The sequence below is a fragment of the Lissotriton helveticus genome, chromosome 6 (genome assembly GCF_964261635.1).
Source record: "Lissotriton helveticus chromosome 6, aLisHel1.1, whole genome shotgun sequence".
Classification (NCBI taxonomy): domain Eukaryota; kingdom Metazoa; phylum Chordata; class Amphibia; order Caudata; family Salamandridae; genus Lissotriton; species Lissotriton helveticus.
In genome coordinates, this window is record NC_136067.1 from 1,205,422,810 (window position 1) to 1,205,437,840 (window position 15,031).

The following is a 15,031-nucleotide window of genomic DNA, read 5'->3' on the forward strand; positions in this document are numbered from 1 at the left end:
TTCATCTCCAACAAGATAAGAAGCTGAATCTTCTGTAAATGTCAAAATTGTTGTATACACTGCTGAACTTCTGTGTACTCTTTGATATGCTAGACTCCATCTGCACTATGAGATACCTAAGCAAAGGAAACACAGGTGATGTGATTGTGAAATGAGGAAAAGAAACTCCACATTTTTCAATTACATCACCTGTGTTTCCTAAGTTTACGAATGACATTGTGCAGATGAGGTTTAGGCCTGTCCACGGACACAGAAGAGGTCTGGCCTTTGTTCAAGAGTGAAGTGGACATGACTTACTTCATTGGTAGGCCTTCACATGTATTATCTCCTCTGTACTCTTCAACAAGCGTAAATTTCATCTGCAACCCTGAGTAGGCCTCACCTCAAACAAACCTCTGGATAGGCCACACTTTATCGTCATCTTGAATCAATCATTTAAAATGTTTGGGACAGATTTATGATAGGTGTATGCCTGTTTTGCGCCACTGTGCGTCACTTTTGTGACGCAGCGGCGGTGCAAAAGATTTGCTATGTGGCGACATATTTACAACTTGATGCATCTAGGCAGATGTGTTATGCTGTAAAGTCCTGTGCCCATGAAACCTGCGTCAGGTTTCATATAGGTGTTTTGTTGCAGGGTATGCATTTATTTGCATGAAAGCCCTGTAAAACTAACACAGTGAAATTTAGAAGATTTCACTGAGTCAGCTTTATAGCATTGCTGAATCAAATCCTTACGCCTGTTTGAAACAGGCATAAGGAGTGATGCACCATGCAATGTGAGGCTTCCTCCTGTGCATTGCAGTAGACATGTCGCGCTTACGACGTGATTCCTGCAATGTGCTGCTTTTGCAGCACAGATGCGTGACGCATCTGTGCTGTTTTTGCTCAATGGTGCTCCACATTGTAAATGCGGCACACCATGGGTGGCAGAGCAGCGGTGCACATTAACTGGTGCATCCGTGGGAATGCGCCAGTTAACATAAATCTGCCCCATTACATTTAAGTATGAGCAGGGGACACAGAGTCGGTGAGGCTTATCCAAGGTTAAGAAGAGATGAGTCCTGTTCACTGAAAACTTGGACATAGGCCTCACCTCCTCAGCATCGCTGGACATAGCTAAATAATAGCTGCAAAATGTTACTCTTGTTAAACAATTTTACTATTATAATCTCTGAGATTTGTCTCTTAATCTGCAACATCTCATTGTTGTTCTCTTTCTTTAAAGATAACGACAGCATCAACCATGAGTGACAATCAGCAATCAGTTGATCTCGACCTCATCATTGAACTTGTAATTGAAACGTCAGTGGAAGTAGATCCCTTGGATGATTTAAATCCTGAGGATGATGAAGAACATGATGAGGATGCCGATTTGTCAGAATTGTATGACATAGGGTGGGAAGCTGACTTGCTTGGGCCTATGGAACTATAAACATTTATTTTTAAAATTTACAATAAATGAAAAATAAAAATGTAAACCGTTTCATTTAAAATTAAACACACCTTCAAAAACAGGTTATGTGTAGTGTCTTCAATAAAATATTAAAATATGCTCATAAAATTAGATCAGATTCACATATAAAACAGGACAGGTAAAATGAATAAGAATTCCATTTCTTTTCTGATATTTGTGTATTCTAAATTTGCCAAAGCACTAAAAAATATTCTATGTAAAAATGTCATGTAGTGTGTTTAGTTTTTGATGACTGGTATTGATTTACTGTTTGGTAATAGTGGTTAATAACATTTTTTATTATATTTTACCACAGATTCAACTGCAGATCATTTCAAATTTTGAGAATGCCAACTAAGGATAGAATGAGAAAGGCTACAAAACGTCAAAGACAGCAGGTCCATCATTTACTGCAGCAGTCCTCTACAATAAAAAATCGTCAAGTCACCAAGAAAGCACCGGGTAAGACCACGAAAACATTCATAAGAAACATTTCTAGAAAAAAAAGTAGTACTACAGAAAATGTTTTTGTCCAGAAAAAGAGAAGCAATTTAAACGGAAAGGAAAGGCCAGTCAAAAATGTTACTGCTAGAGCAAGAGATAACTCTGTGCATGATAGTAGAAGGAAACAACAGTTTAGGGACATTCGTAAACGAATGTTCCGCAACAGGATAATTGGCAATTTGTTAAAAAATATTAAGAAAGGTCAACAGAAAGTTGTTTTTTATAAGAGAAAAAAAAAGTTGAGAAAGTTAATGATCAGGCATTTGAAATTAAACGAAAGTTATTTATTTTGATAATCAATAGAATTAGAAAGCTAAACAAGGCAATTTATGATTTCAAAAGAAATAGTAGATGGAAGAGAACAGTTAATCGTAGTAATTTTTGTGAAGTTTTTTCCGGAGAATGGATGCATAGTTCAAGTTGTGAGGCATTTTTCAATGAGGAGAGTTATTTCCAGGATAATGATTTGGTGCATGCAGTTGACACCAGCGGTCGAGCTTATGAGGTGAAAGATGGTTGTCCAGTTGAAAAAGAAAAACTTGTGACAACAGAGGCAGAAGAGATGTTAGGTAATGAGGTTTTAGGAAGACGTCCTAAGGGACCTGTGTAAACCTGGAAGTGTAGTAGTATTTGCAGTGTGCGACAGGATTCCATCAATTTGGTTTGTGATTTTGTACGGACATTTAATAAGAAAAGTTTGAAGCAGAAAATGAAGTTGTTGCAAGAATTAGATCCTTGCAGAGTCAGAGAAGTGACAGGTTTGCATGGTCATTCACTTGCTTGTCTTTCCAGGAGAGTATGCCAGAGTGTTTTTCATCATTTCAGGATGCTAGCAGTGCATCATAATAAAGTGAGGAAATTAGTTAGAATGTTGTATTATGCTAAGAGTCCAGCAGTTATGCTTAAACAATTATGCGCTGCTCTTTTGCATGGTTCTGAAATAGATGTGAAGAATATGTGTGAAGAAATTGAGTTTTGTTACTTTGAAAGTAAAGAGGAGAATGTTGAAATTGACCCGGAAGAAGAGGGTAATGTGGAAGATAGTGTACAGGTTTCCAGTACAGATAATTTTCAGAAGGAAATTGCCACGTTTCAGGTGAAATCAAGTGAGAGGCCTAATTTCACTTGTGTGTGTTGTCGACGCACTTATTATAAGAATCAGACTAAGTTAGTGGATTTATATGCAAAAAGTGAAAGGGAAAATAATAGTGAATGGAAGGATTTCGCAACATACTTGATGGTAGAAAATTGTTTTGATTTGGGATCGGATCAACGTGTGTGTACTTATTGTTGTAATAAATTAAATCAAAACCAGATGCCTGCTAGAGCGGTTCATAATAATCTGGAATTGGTTGAGATTCCTTCTGAATTGAAGGATTTAAATACTTATGAATCTATTTTGATTCAAAGTATCCATCCCTTTCAGGCTATTGTAAGAATGGAGCCAAAGACAGGGAAATTGCCTCCATCAGATTTACAGAGAGGATTAAAGGGAAGAGTTGTTTATTTGCCTCTAGATTTGAAGAAAAACATTAACACAATTGGAGTAGAAAAAGTGGAAGAGGAACCTCTGGTTATCTTAGTTAATGGGGTTCCGACAAAGAATAAGAAAATATGGCAAGATTTAGTAGATGTTAGGAAAGTGAAAAAGGCAACATTGTATTTGAAAAAATAATAATAAGTACTATAAGAATGTATATGTTGCAGAAGAGGAAGTAAGTGAGGAAGAGGATAGCGATTTGTGTGCTGGTCAAATTGAGAAAGTAGAACCCTCTAAAAGTGAAGAAATATATGAACATTATAGTGTTCATCCTTTGCATTCCAAGGAAGTCATGGGGAATGCTATTGAGTTGTTTCAAATGAAACAAGCCAAAGGGAGTCCCATTAGTGTCTGGGAGGAAAGTTTGGAAGCTCGGTGTTTCCCACAGCTATTTCCAACAGGTCAAGGAGGAAGATATGATGAGCGACCTCATCAAATTCCTGCTTCTGAATACCGGACTTTACGATTGTATGCAGAAGATGCTAGGTTTCGACAATGCATTCCCTATTTGTTTCATCTCCTGTTTGAAAGCGATCTGTCTGGACTGTCATATGCAGTGAACCACATCTTGAAAAGTGGTATACAGATGCAAAACATCTCGGCAAGTGACTTTATGGATAAAGTCAATGTCCAAGACAGTATTTTGGATTGTCACCTGATTAATCTCATGGCGTGTCAGCGTGGTACTAATGAGTACTGGTACCGTCGTCATGGTGATTTAAAATGTATGCTGAGGAACTTAGGAACTCCCACATGGTTCCTCACTCTGAGCTGTGCCGAGTATGGCTGGGAAGACTTACTTGAATTTCTACGAGAGGCAAATGGAAACATCGAAAACATCGAATTCAAGACACCCGGAGAACTGTGCTCTTTGGATCCAGTGAATGTATGCAGGTACTTTAATCATAGATTTGAAGCTATGATGTCTTTCATCATGAATAAGAAGAATCCACCTCTTGGAGAGGTGTTGGATTTCTTCTGGAGAAAGGAGTACCAAGCAAGAGGTGCTCCTCATATACATATTCTGCTGTGGATCAAGGATGCACCTAAATTTGGAACAGATCCAGAAGACTTAGTGATGAGTCTCATAGAACAGTATTCTACATGTGCTGTTCCAAACGCAAAGGAGGACAAAAGCCTAAGAGAACAAGTTCTACGCTTCCAAAGCCATCGTTGCGGAAAGTACTGTCGTCGTAAATTCAGAAACAAGGACAAGCCTTTTGGAGTTAATAGGTGGAAAAATCAAAACTTCAATAAAAACAACCAAAACTCCATTACGAAGAAAAAACTGAACAAACTCATTCGTGGTCATTACATGAATGCCTCTATATCTACTGAGAAAGAAATTAACCGACTAAAAAATAAACTCAGGAGAGAGAAGTTAAGAAATAAAAAAGATATTCAAGACCGTAATTGGATTGACATTCAGGTAGCAGCAAAAGACTCTAATCAACGCAAATATTGGTCCCTCATAGCAAAATTAACAGGGACAAAAAAGAAATTACAATCAATACCTGTCCCCCCAAAGGAGTGGGAAACTTATCTCACTGATTTGTACAAAGCAAATCTGACTATATCAGATGGGAAAAGCCTGGAAAAAGGAAATAGCAAAGCTAAAGTGGACTTACAATTTCTTTCTGCTACTTCAGTGGAAAGGACAATCAAAAAAGCAAGAAAAACAGGTGCCTCTGGTCCAGATCAGATCCGTATAAAGATTTATCAAACAAATCCAAAGGAATGGGGTAAATCATTATCGGATCTATTCAATTTTATCCTCAAAATCGGACAAATACCTAAATCCTGGCAGGGGAGTACGATTATCCCAATATATAAAAAGGGGAGCAGGACAGTTGCCGGAAATTATAGGCAAATTGCGTTAATGGACGCTGCGGGTAAAATCTTTGCAGCAGAAGTTCTACAAAGACTAAAGGACTGGGCTTTTTCACTGGATAAAATTCCGATGTTTCAAGCTGGCTTTAGGCCAAAACATTCGGTCACAGATAACATTGCTGTTATTCAAACGATACTAGACAAATATGTAATAGGAAAATCACAGCCGGTATATGCAGTGTTCGTTGATTACACGACTGCGTTCGACCGTGTCGATCGACCAACTCTATGGCATAAACTCAGGGAACTTGGAATTCCAGAACAACTTCTACAAACCATCGTGAATCTCCACACCAATACCTGGTGTCAGGTGCAAATGGGAGGAGAAAAGGGCCTAACAAAAAGGATACAAACAGCCAATGGTCTGAAGCAAGGGTGCTTACTGGCACCATTATTATTTTCCCTGTATCTCAGCGACCTGCCTAAACAGTTACAGCAGGGTTTATGTTTATCACCTAAAATTGCCAAACAAAACATACAAGTACTAATGTACGCTGATGACATAGTAATGCTTGACCTAACCCCTTTTGGGTTACAAAACTCCCTGGATATACTTCACGCATATTCAAAAGCAAACTTTTTAACCCCGAATTTAAATAAAACACAGATTGTGGTTTTTTCAAGGAAGAAACGTAGAAATAATTACAGTTGGAACTTAGGTGGAAGAAAAGTAGAAATAGTGAACGAGTATCCCTATCTTGGCAGGATACTATCAAAGAACATCTCCAATGCAAAACACATTGAAAATCTAATTAGGAAATCTGATGTACACACTGAGGCTCTTTTAAGACTCTATCGCTCCACCGGAAGTCGGCACTTCTCTTCCTTAATCAAAATTTATAAAGTAAAAATTCCACCTGTATTATCATATGCAACAGAGTACATCCCGATAAAACAGTGGACCTACATGGACCGTAAAGAGGGGAAAATTTTAAGAAAATGAATGAAGGTCTCTGACTCCGTACCTGTTCAGGCTTTACGTTTGGAGTTCTCGATTACAAGTTCTTTTGCCACAGCAGTAGCCAATGTAATCAGGTGGAGCTACAATCTACTTAAAGCTAAGGAGGGCACATTAAGACACCTATTGAAAAATGAACTTCTTTATAGTGAAACAAAAAACCAGACCTTCTCAAACAATATGAAAATTATATTCCAAATGGCAGAAATCACCTCGGATATTCTATGCAGTTGGTCAGCAGCTCAACTGAAATTGTTTCTAAGATGTTACACCCCGAAACTAAGCTACGAATTAGACTATGAACACTGCAAAAAACTGAAAACATATAAATCCTTCGTGGACTCATTGGAATATAAGCAAATTCAACCATATATCAGGTATTCCCTGACTCATGGTGTAAGGAGGACAATCACCATGCTAAGACTGGGTATTTTACCAGTATTAACTTACACAGCAAGGTGGTCGACTGGAAGATCACTCCTATGCCCCCTGTGTGAAGGGGGAGACCAAGATATTGAGCATTTGCTGTTTGTGTGTCCCAATATAAATGTAACTACTGCACGCACCAGATACCTTGCCCCGATCTATCAAACTTGTAGAATTGTCAAAGTGAGTGAACTTTTGCAGCTATGTAAATATCCGTCAAATGAATTTGTTTGTTATAATTTTTTTAAGTTTCTAAAATCTTTTTTACCATTGTATTGATTATATGTAAAAATTATTTTTCCTTTATATCTGTAAATTGTATATTTGTGGTCCTCTATATGAGTACCAATACAAATAAAATCTTTTTGACTTTTGACAAGTTCTTCACCAAATGTCGTTTCGCCTTTCCACGACCGGTGATTTCTAAAGGAAGAGTGAACAGTTTGATGTCTTCGCTGCGACATAATGTGATGAAGAAATCACCTAAAAACACATACAATTTGAAGAGGAATGAAGAGTCCAAGTACATCAACGACTACAACCCAGTGATTTTGTCCATGTGGAATGCTAACATGGATATACAGTTTGTGGCTGATAACTGTATGGCTGTGGCTCGGTATGTGACATCTTACATCACCAAAAAAGAAAAGACAGAATTGAAGGATATGTGGGAGGACATTTCCCATGAAAAGAGCCTCAGTAAGAAGTTGTACAGTTTCAGTCTGAAGATGTTGTCGCATCGAGAAATCGGAGCTTACGAATGTTCTGACCGGTTGTCTTCAGCAAGTCTCTATGCCAAATCTAGGAGTATCGTTTGGGCGCATCTTGGTCTTGCTGCAACGCGTAATCGAGTTCTGAAACTTGTGCGGGAAATTGAGTATTTGGCGGAAAAGGAGCCAAACAGTACTGACATTTTGAAGACCAACATGTTGGATACATATTATCCAAATCGAAGCAGTCACCTTGAGAATGTTTGTCTGTATGAGGTTCTACAAAATTACATATTCAAGAGGAACATCAAAGAAGATATTGATAAAGGAGTGTATGCTGTAATTGGAAGTGAGGGATGTCTGGTCAAGCAAAGAAAATGCCACTTGGTAAACCATCGAAAAATGAGTGGCGAATCTCCTGAAAAAAAGGAGTTTTTCTATTTAGCACTTTTGCAACTTTTCAAGCCTTGGCGTGCAGAAGAGGAACTGCTTGGAGATTTCCTCTGTTACGAAGACTCTTTCACTGCCGCCAAGGAGATCATAGAATGTCCTGCTTTTCCCAAATATGTAGAAATGTTGAATGTGGAAATCGAGCAGGAAGCAACGATTGCAGCCGATATTGCCAGAGACAGTTCTCAGGACAGTCAGAGTTCTGTTTCATTGAGTCAGGATCCACTAGGAGGACCTGTTATCGAAAATGAAGCTGCCACTGCCATGAATGAAGTGGAAAGAGCCATGGCACATGCTCAGGAGGATGCGGTTAACTTAGAAGACTTGGAAAGACAACTCAACGTTGAGCAGAGGAAAATATATGACGAAGTTACCAAGCAAATTGATCATGGATTAAGTCATGAGAAGAAAGAGTGCTCATGTACGTCGTTGAAGCCTGTCCGACTGTACGTGAGTGGAGAAGCGGGAACTGGAAAGAGTTTCCTCATTAAAGCAATTTCATGTTATTTGAAGGAAAGGACTGAGTCATCGCTGTCTTGTGTTGTCACCGCTCCAACTGGACTGGCAGCACATAACATTAAAGGTATTACTTTGCATCGTCTACTGATGCTGCCAGTGGAGCATGATAACAAATTACAATACCACAAGTTATCTGGAGATGCTTGTTGTGAAGTTTCAAGAGTCTTGAGGAAAATGAAACTTCTTATCATTGACGAAGTAAGCATGGTTTCCAATGTCATGCTTGCCTTTGTGCATTTGACAGACCCCCCAGGATATTGCGGCATGGATTAGCAAATTTAGCGGCACAAATATGGAAATTTAGCGGCACAAATATGGAAATTTAGCGGCATTTTTGCGGCACTGTATTTAACTCATAATCATCAATTTTCAACGTTAAAACAATGGAAACGGTTTAGCAGAGTATTTCACTTTAGGGGAAGAGCCGCGGCTGATCTTATCACTGCCTGGATGTTTTGTAGTGAACCCTGATTTTTTAAGAGTGTATGTGCATTTTCTGAATAATCCTTGAAATTCGAAAGGGTTACAGAACAATATGTCATGGACATGCATGATTTGCACTCTATCTATTGCGTTTTGACCACTATGGCTCGAAATACTGCATTAGTATTTTGCACACCCGTCATTAAAAAAAATCTTTTCTTTTTCTGCGTTCTTTTATATAGCGCGAACTTGACCGGAAAGTATTTGGTATCAGAGGCATTACATGAACACCAGTTGCGTTACACAAGGACACATTTATTTTTGTTATGCAAGGGGAGATTAATTGATTTGCCCAGAATTACAGGATGTTGAGCATCGTTGCCGAGACTCGAATCTGATTCCCCAGATTTGAGGTCGACCCCCTGGCTGTTAGGACACATCCTCTCATTGAGGGTATTGGTAATTCCAGGAATGCTGTGGTATTCCGATTGAAACCTCAGAGTCTCCTTAGAAATGGGTGATGGAAAAGGAATCTCTTACTTCACCAGATTACCATGGTGAGTCTGAAATCTGGGGCATTTTCCACCCGGATATTTTTTCAGCTCTTAGTTGGTGTAAGGTCAAGCTGGAAACAACAGGGAACGTGGTATTCCTTAACCCAGATTCAGTTGGTATCTCCTGCATTCCACATGAATCAAGGATGCCTTTTTTTTTGGAAGTTTAATATAGGTATTGGAGTGCTTTTTCGAGATGGGGGCCTAAGGGTAGAAAGCATACATATATTACGAGTTAGCTGATTTGGTATAGTTGGTTGGTATGTGCTAATTGTCATTTTGATAATGCAATGTTATAAATAAATCAGAGATGTGCTCGGTTCTTTTTGATATTGGAATAAAAACTGCTACTTGGTTATAGGACATGGGAGTGTTTACGTTAGGCTGAATCATTACATTTTGTTTTTCAAACCGACATGGGCACCTGTCAAGTAACCGACCAGCCTGTCAAAGGCTAGTTTAGTCATCTTTCCAAAGCCGTAGTGAGTGCTAAAAGATTAAAGTGTCTCAGACACATTCAGGCGGGCAACTAGAGCCACATTTCGAGGGGGGCTGTAAAATATTTCGGGGGGGGGGGCTACTTCTTCCAACCAGGGAGAAAGTGGATGTTAGAAGGTGTGAACACACAACAGCCTCATTTACAACTAAGTCGTCTTTTAAAGACCTGTTAAGTACTCGGGTGCGGCCGCAATTAGGTGCTTGCCAGCCCGCGAAGCTGTCTCCGCTCGGGCTGACAGACACGACGTGGGAGGGGGGGGGGATTTCAGCTTCTGTGCCGTAACAGTGATCTTTTAGCACAGTATTCCTCTTTTTCTGCCTATAATATTTTTTCTGAACTGTGTGGTGATACCATGGTTTCTGACGAAGGCAATTAACTTTCCACAGGCAGCTATAATACCATACGGCCGCACAGAGCAGTTTCAAGGGGTGACGTAGGCACGTACAGTCAAAACAATGGCATAATTTTTGTGATGCCTACCGGGAGACTCTTTTTTGCGGCCAGTTTGTTAACTCGCCTGCCAGAAGGTAGGAAGGGGTGCGGCCTCGCCAGCAGGCTCAGAGTTTGTTATTGGCCTCAGGCGTCATGTTGAGAGAGAGCCTGTTCCCCGGAGCGAGGCGCCAGTAGCTGCATTTACACATGAAAGCCACACAGGCTAAAGGATTGGATTTTGTCAAGTGGGACACAGCAGGTATTCGGCCGCTGGACGGCGGCAGTAGTGACATGTGCGCAAACAGCCTATAAAAGGGTAATGTTTGATTTGGTTACAATTATCGCGGCAATAACTGTAAAAATCGCGGCCATCGCGCTAGTCAGCCAATTTCGCGATTTTTTTGCAAATCGCGAAATCGCGAAAGGCTGGAGGGTCTGATTTGAGAATGCAAGAAGTTCTTAAAACAGAGTATGATGTGTTATTTGGTGGCAAACACATCATTGTTTTTGGAGATCTTCTGCAGCTGACACCAGTGAAAGGACAACCTGTGTTCAAAATGCTCACGCATGAAGATACCAGGAAGTGCCTAGGGAGCATTGGCAACGTCAATATATGGTTAAACTTCAATTATGCTGAACTGCATGAAAATATGCGTCAGGCGAAGGATGAAGTTTACAAGAATATTCTACAAGATGTTAGAATTGGAAAAGTGAACGAGCATGGGAAAGAAGCTTTACATGCACGATTACTGTCAAATTTATATCCAGAACAAGACGTTGTGCCTGAGAATATTTTTCAGAAAATTACTGAGAAGAAATCTGGAATATGTTTGATGCCAACTCTTGCAGAATGTGCCATCTTCAACAACAAAATGTTGCATTTAGAAAACCAAGAGATTGTGAAACTGGAAGCTATTGACAGAGTAGAGCATATGGGATCAACAATTATTTTGTCTGAGAATTTGAAATCAAAATTGGATTCATTAGAGAAGACTATATCTAAAACTGCAGGTTTTGAAAAGTCTCTGAATGTGTGCTTAAATTGCCGTATGATTTTAAGAAGGAATTTACATGTTGAAAGAGGTCTGGTAAATGGATCAATGGGTAATGTTGTTGATTTTGTGAAATACAGAAATAGAGATGGAATTGAATTTTAAAAAATTTAATTTGATGGCATTGAGGAAGTACAGCTAATTGGTCGTTGTTCTGCTAGATTTTTGCTTGTAAAAGACTTATATGTTCGCCGTAAGCAGTTTCCTGTTTTCTTGGCATATGCAGTGACAATCTATAAATCGCAAGGTTTAAGTGTAGACAGTGCATTGGTGAATATTGGCAGTTCTGTGTTCAAGGAGGGTATGGCATATGTGGCATTGTCACGAGTTAGAACTTTATCGGGATTGTACTTGATTGAGTGTGATGTCACAAACATTTGTGCGGATCTAGATTGTGTTAAGGAATACAATAGGTTAAGAAGAGAGTATGCACCACATTTGCCTCAATATCCTTTGTTTGAGAAACGTGTGGTAGGCCGGAAACGAAGAAATGTGACCAATACTAGGGAGGTTGTAGCAAAAAGACGAAAAGTCGATGAACCTGAAATTATAAGCAGAAACAAAAAGGATTCTGTTGAAGATGTTGTTGGTTTTCAATTTGAAAACAGTTCTGGTGTCAACTGCTATGATAATGTAGTGGTTAATGTTTTGTTTTCTCTAGAAAATGTAAAAGAAGAGATTGTGGTCAATTCTGATCAAAGATTTTGCAGTTTGTTAAATTCTGTGTTAGAGAAATGTAGCACTGATAAAACAAAAATAGAAAGTGTGTCTGAAATTCGAAATCTGTTAGACAGATGTTCAAGTCAAACACAATTCTCTCAAAATATTCAGCAAGATTGTCAGGAGTTTTTAATGTATATGCTTGATGTATTGCATGCTGAAGGTGTAGATGTAGATCACCTGTTTGGGCTTTCTTATCAATGGCAGCATGACTGCGAGAACTGTAGGGTATCAAGTACTACTACTACAAGTACTACATTGATTTACCACCAGATGCCAGGTCTTATGTTGTAGTGTTGGCAGGTGTGCCTGTTCTGGAGCCATGGTCTCAAGAGGATCATTGTTCATTAAAGAACAAGGCTATCCATTGGCTTAACGTAAATAGACAACTACCGAACAATCTTAGAAGTAACATCCTAATGGTTCGCAGGGTTCCTTGGGTAGGCCCTTCATTCAAGTCTATCCCGGGTGATTGCATTGTTATTTCCTTTACAGATCCAAAGACAGCCCACCATCTATGTTCTTGGGATGCACGGGGTGATAACTCTGGTATTACTGTTAAGCCACTCACCTTCTTTTATCCCCCACGACTACACACAAACCTAGGAGGGAATTGGTCTACAGTCCACAATACTACATGGGGTGGACGAAGGGAAGGTTGGCAAGGTCAAAATGGTTGGTGGGAAGGGGTCCCCACCTCAAACAGGTATGGTTGCCTCGACGAGGTCGATTGACTTCGGAGGGACAATGCGCCAGCTTATTATCCTAAATCCACCCCTATGCCTGTGTTTTCTGCTCCTACCCGTCTAGAAGTCTGTGTAGAAAATGTTGTCCCCTTCGAACTAACAGGTTATGTTACAAGACATGTAATCAAGCTTCCCACCACTAATTTACATGCAACTCATGTTGTTGTTGATACACCCTTGGAGGGCTCACCACCTGTTTTGAAACCTGTATTCGGCTATATTGAGACCAAAGCCGAAGAGGCAGGTCCATCTGAGGTGCTACCATCTAGAGCTTTAGTGAGTCCTCCAGGGGTGGCTTCCTGCAACATAGTTGGGCCAAGGGGTGGTATAGTACTGTTCCCTGCTACGCCTGTACGCATGATCTCCCCAGTAGTCCCCCCAGTGGATACACTTAACATACTATCCTGGAATGTTGCAGGGGTTAGGGTTAGCTTGAATTCAGAAGATTGGTTGGAGTTTGTGGACAGTTTTGATATTATTCTGCTACAGGAAACCTGGGCACCCGATCCAGTTCATAGAGTAGGTTTTGTAAATTTTTTTAAACCAGCTATAAAGGGTGCCAAAGGGCGTGCTTCTGGGGGTCTGTTGATCTGGGTGAAACAGTCATTTGGATATCATCCATCTGAGATATTTGTAGATAACCCGGACCTTCTGGTAATTAAATTGAGCAAAGAGGGCCACCGGGACATGAATATTATTAATGTTTATGCACGAGGGCTCCCAGGGGGCCGTCGCCCAGCTGTGTTGGACGTATTGGACCACCTTCTCGCAGGACAGGCCAGAGAAGATTTTGTCCTCCTGGCAGGTGATTTTAACTGCACCTTTGAGCCGTTATATGTAGCCGGTGACAGCTGGGGCTCTGCAGAAGACGCAGTTTGGAATATCCCAGATCTACTGGTAAATAAAACTGTTAAAGCTACTGAGGCCGCACTGAATTGGATGGCTCTGTGCCTTACCTGGGGGCTCAGGGCAATAAATGGTCGGTCAGGTTCTGATTTGGGTGCTAACTACACCTTTGATAACGGATTGAGGAAAAGCAGGATTGATTATTTCCTGTTGAAGTTGGAATTCTGGCCGCAGCTGGTAGATATGGAAGTTGTACCTCGCCCAGAAAGCGACCATAACCCCCTCTCACTTATATTGAAGCTCCCAGGTATGAAGAGACTAAAAGAACCCGACATCACCCGGACAGGGGACGTTCTCTTGACCAATGACCGTAGAAGGTTGAAATGGTCTAGGCTGGCGGGCGATGAGACCCTCCAGGAGTGTGTTGAGATTGTGGTTTCTAAATTGTTAGGCGACATTATGGGTGAGGATTTGCAGGGGGGGCGGATCTGTAAATACTGTTATTGACCTTCATGAGCGCTGCTTTAACGAGCTCAAATCCCTCCTTTCTCTACCAGGTCAGAAGGGCATTGTTAAACAGAATGCAATCCGCCAGAAATGGTATAACAAAAAATGCAGGGAGGCCCACAGACATCTTGTTAAAGAGGTCAAGTCCCGCAATATGTGTGCGGTTAAGGCAGCTAGGGTGCTATATAAGAAAGTTCAGTGGAAAGCCAAACGGGAGTGGGAGGATATGTATTGGTCTGATCTCCTGGACGCCTCTACCTCAAACAACCAGCTTAAGTTCTGGAATTTAGTGAAATGGGGTAGGGATTCTGACTCACATACCCCTACAAATCATGTGTCCCCTGAAGCCTGGGTGAGCCACTACTCGGCCCAATTCTGTGCCGAAACATCCGAACCCCCTTTCAATCTGGATGAGGTACCTTTGCCACCCACTCGCGGGGAGAGACTCATATTCACAGATACCGAGGTAGAGCTAGCACTCGGCTTGACCCAGCGGGGAAAAGCACCTGGTATGGACTTAATTCCTGCAGACCTGTTTAAAGCCAACCCCGCTCTTTGGGTGCCTTACATAACAAAGATCGCCAATGCAATAGCTAATGGGGCAAGAATCCCTTGGTCTTGGAAGGGAGCGGAGATACTCCCTATCCACAAAAAAGGCGATAGGTCTAATCCGGGCAATTATCGCCCGATTAGCCTTATCGACTCCCTCCAAAAAAATATTACACGTATGGTTCTGAGTAGAGTTCAAGGCTGGATTGAACTAGAGGACATTCTATCTCCTATGCAAGCAGGCTTCAGA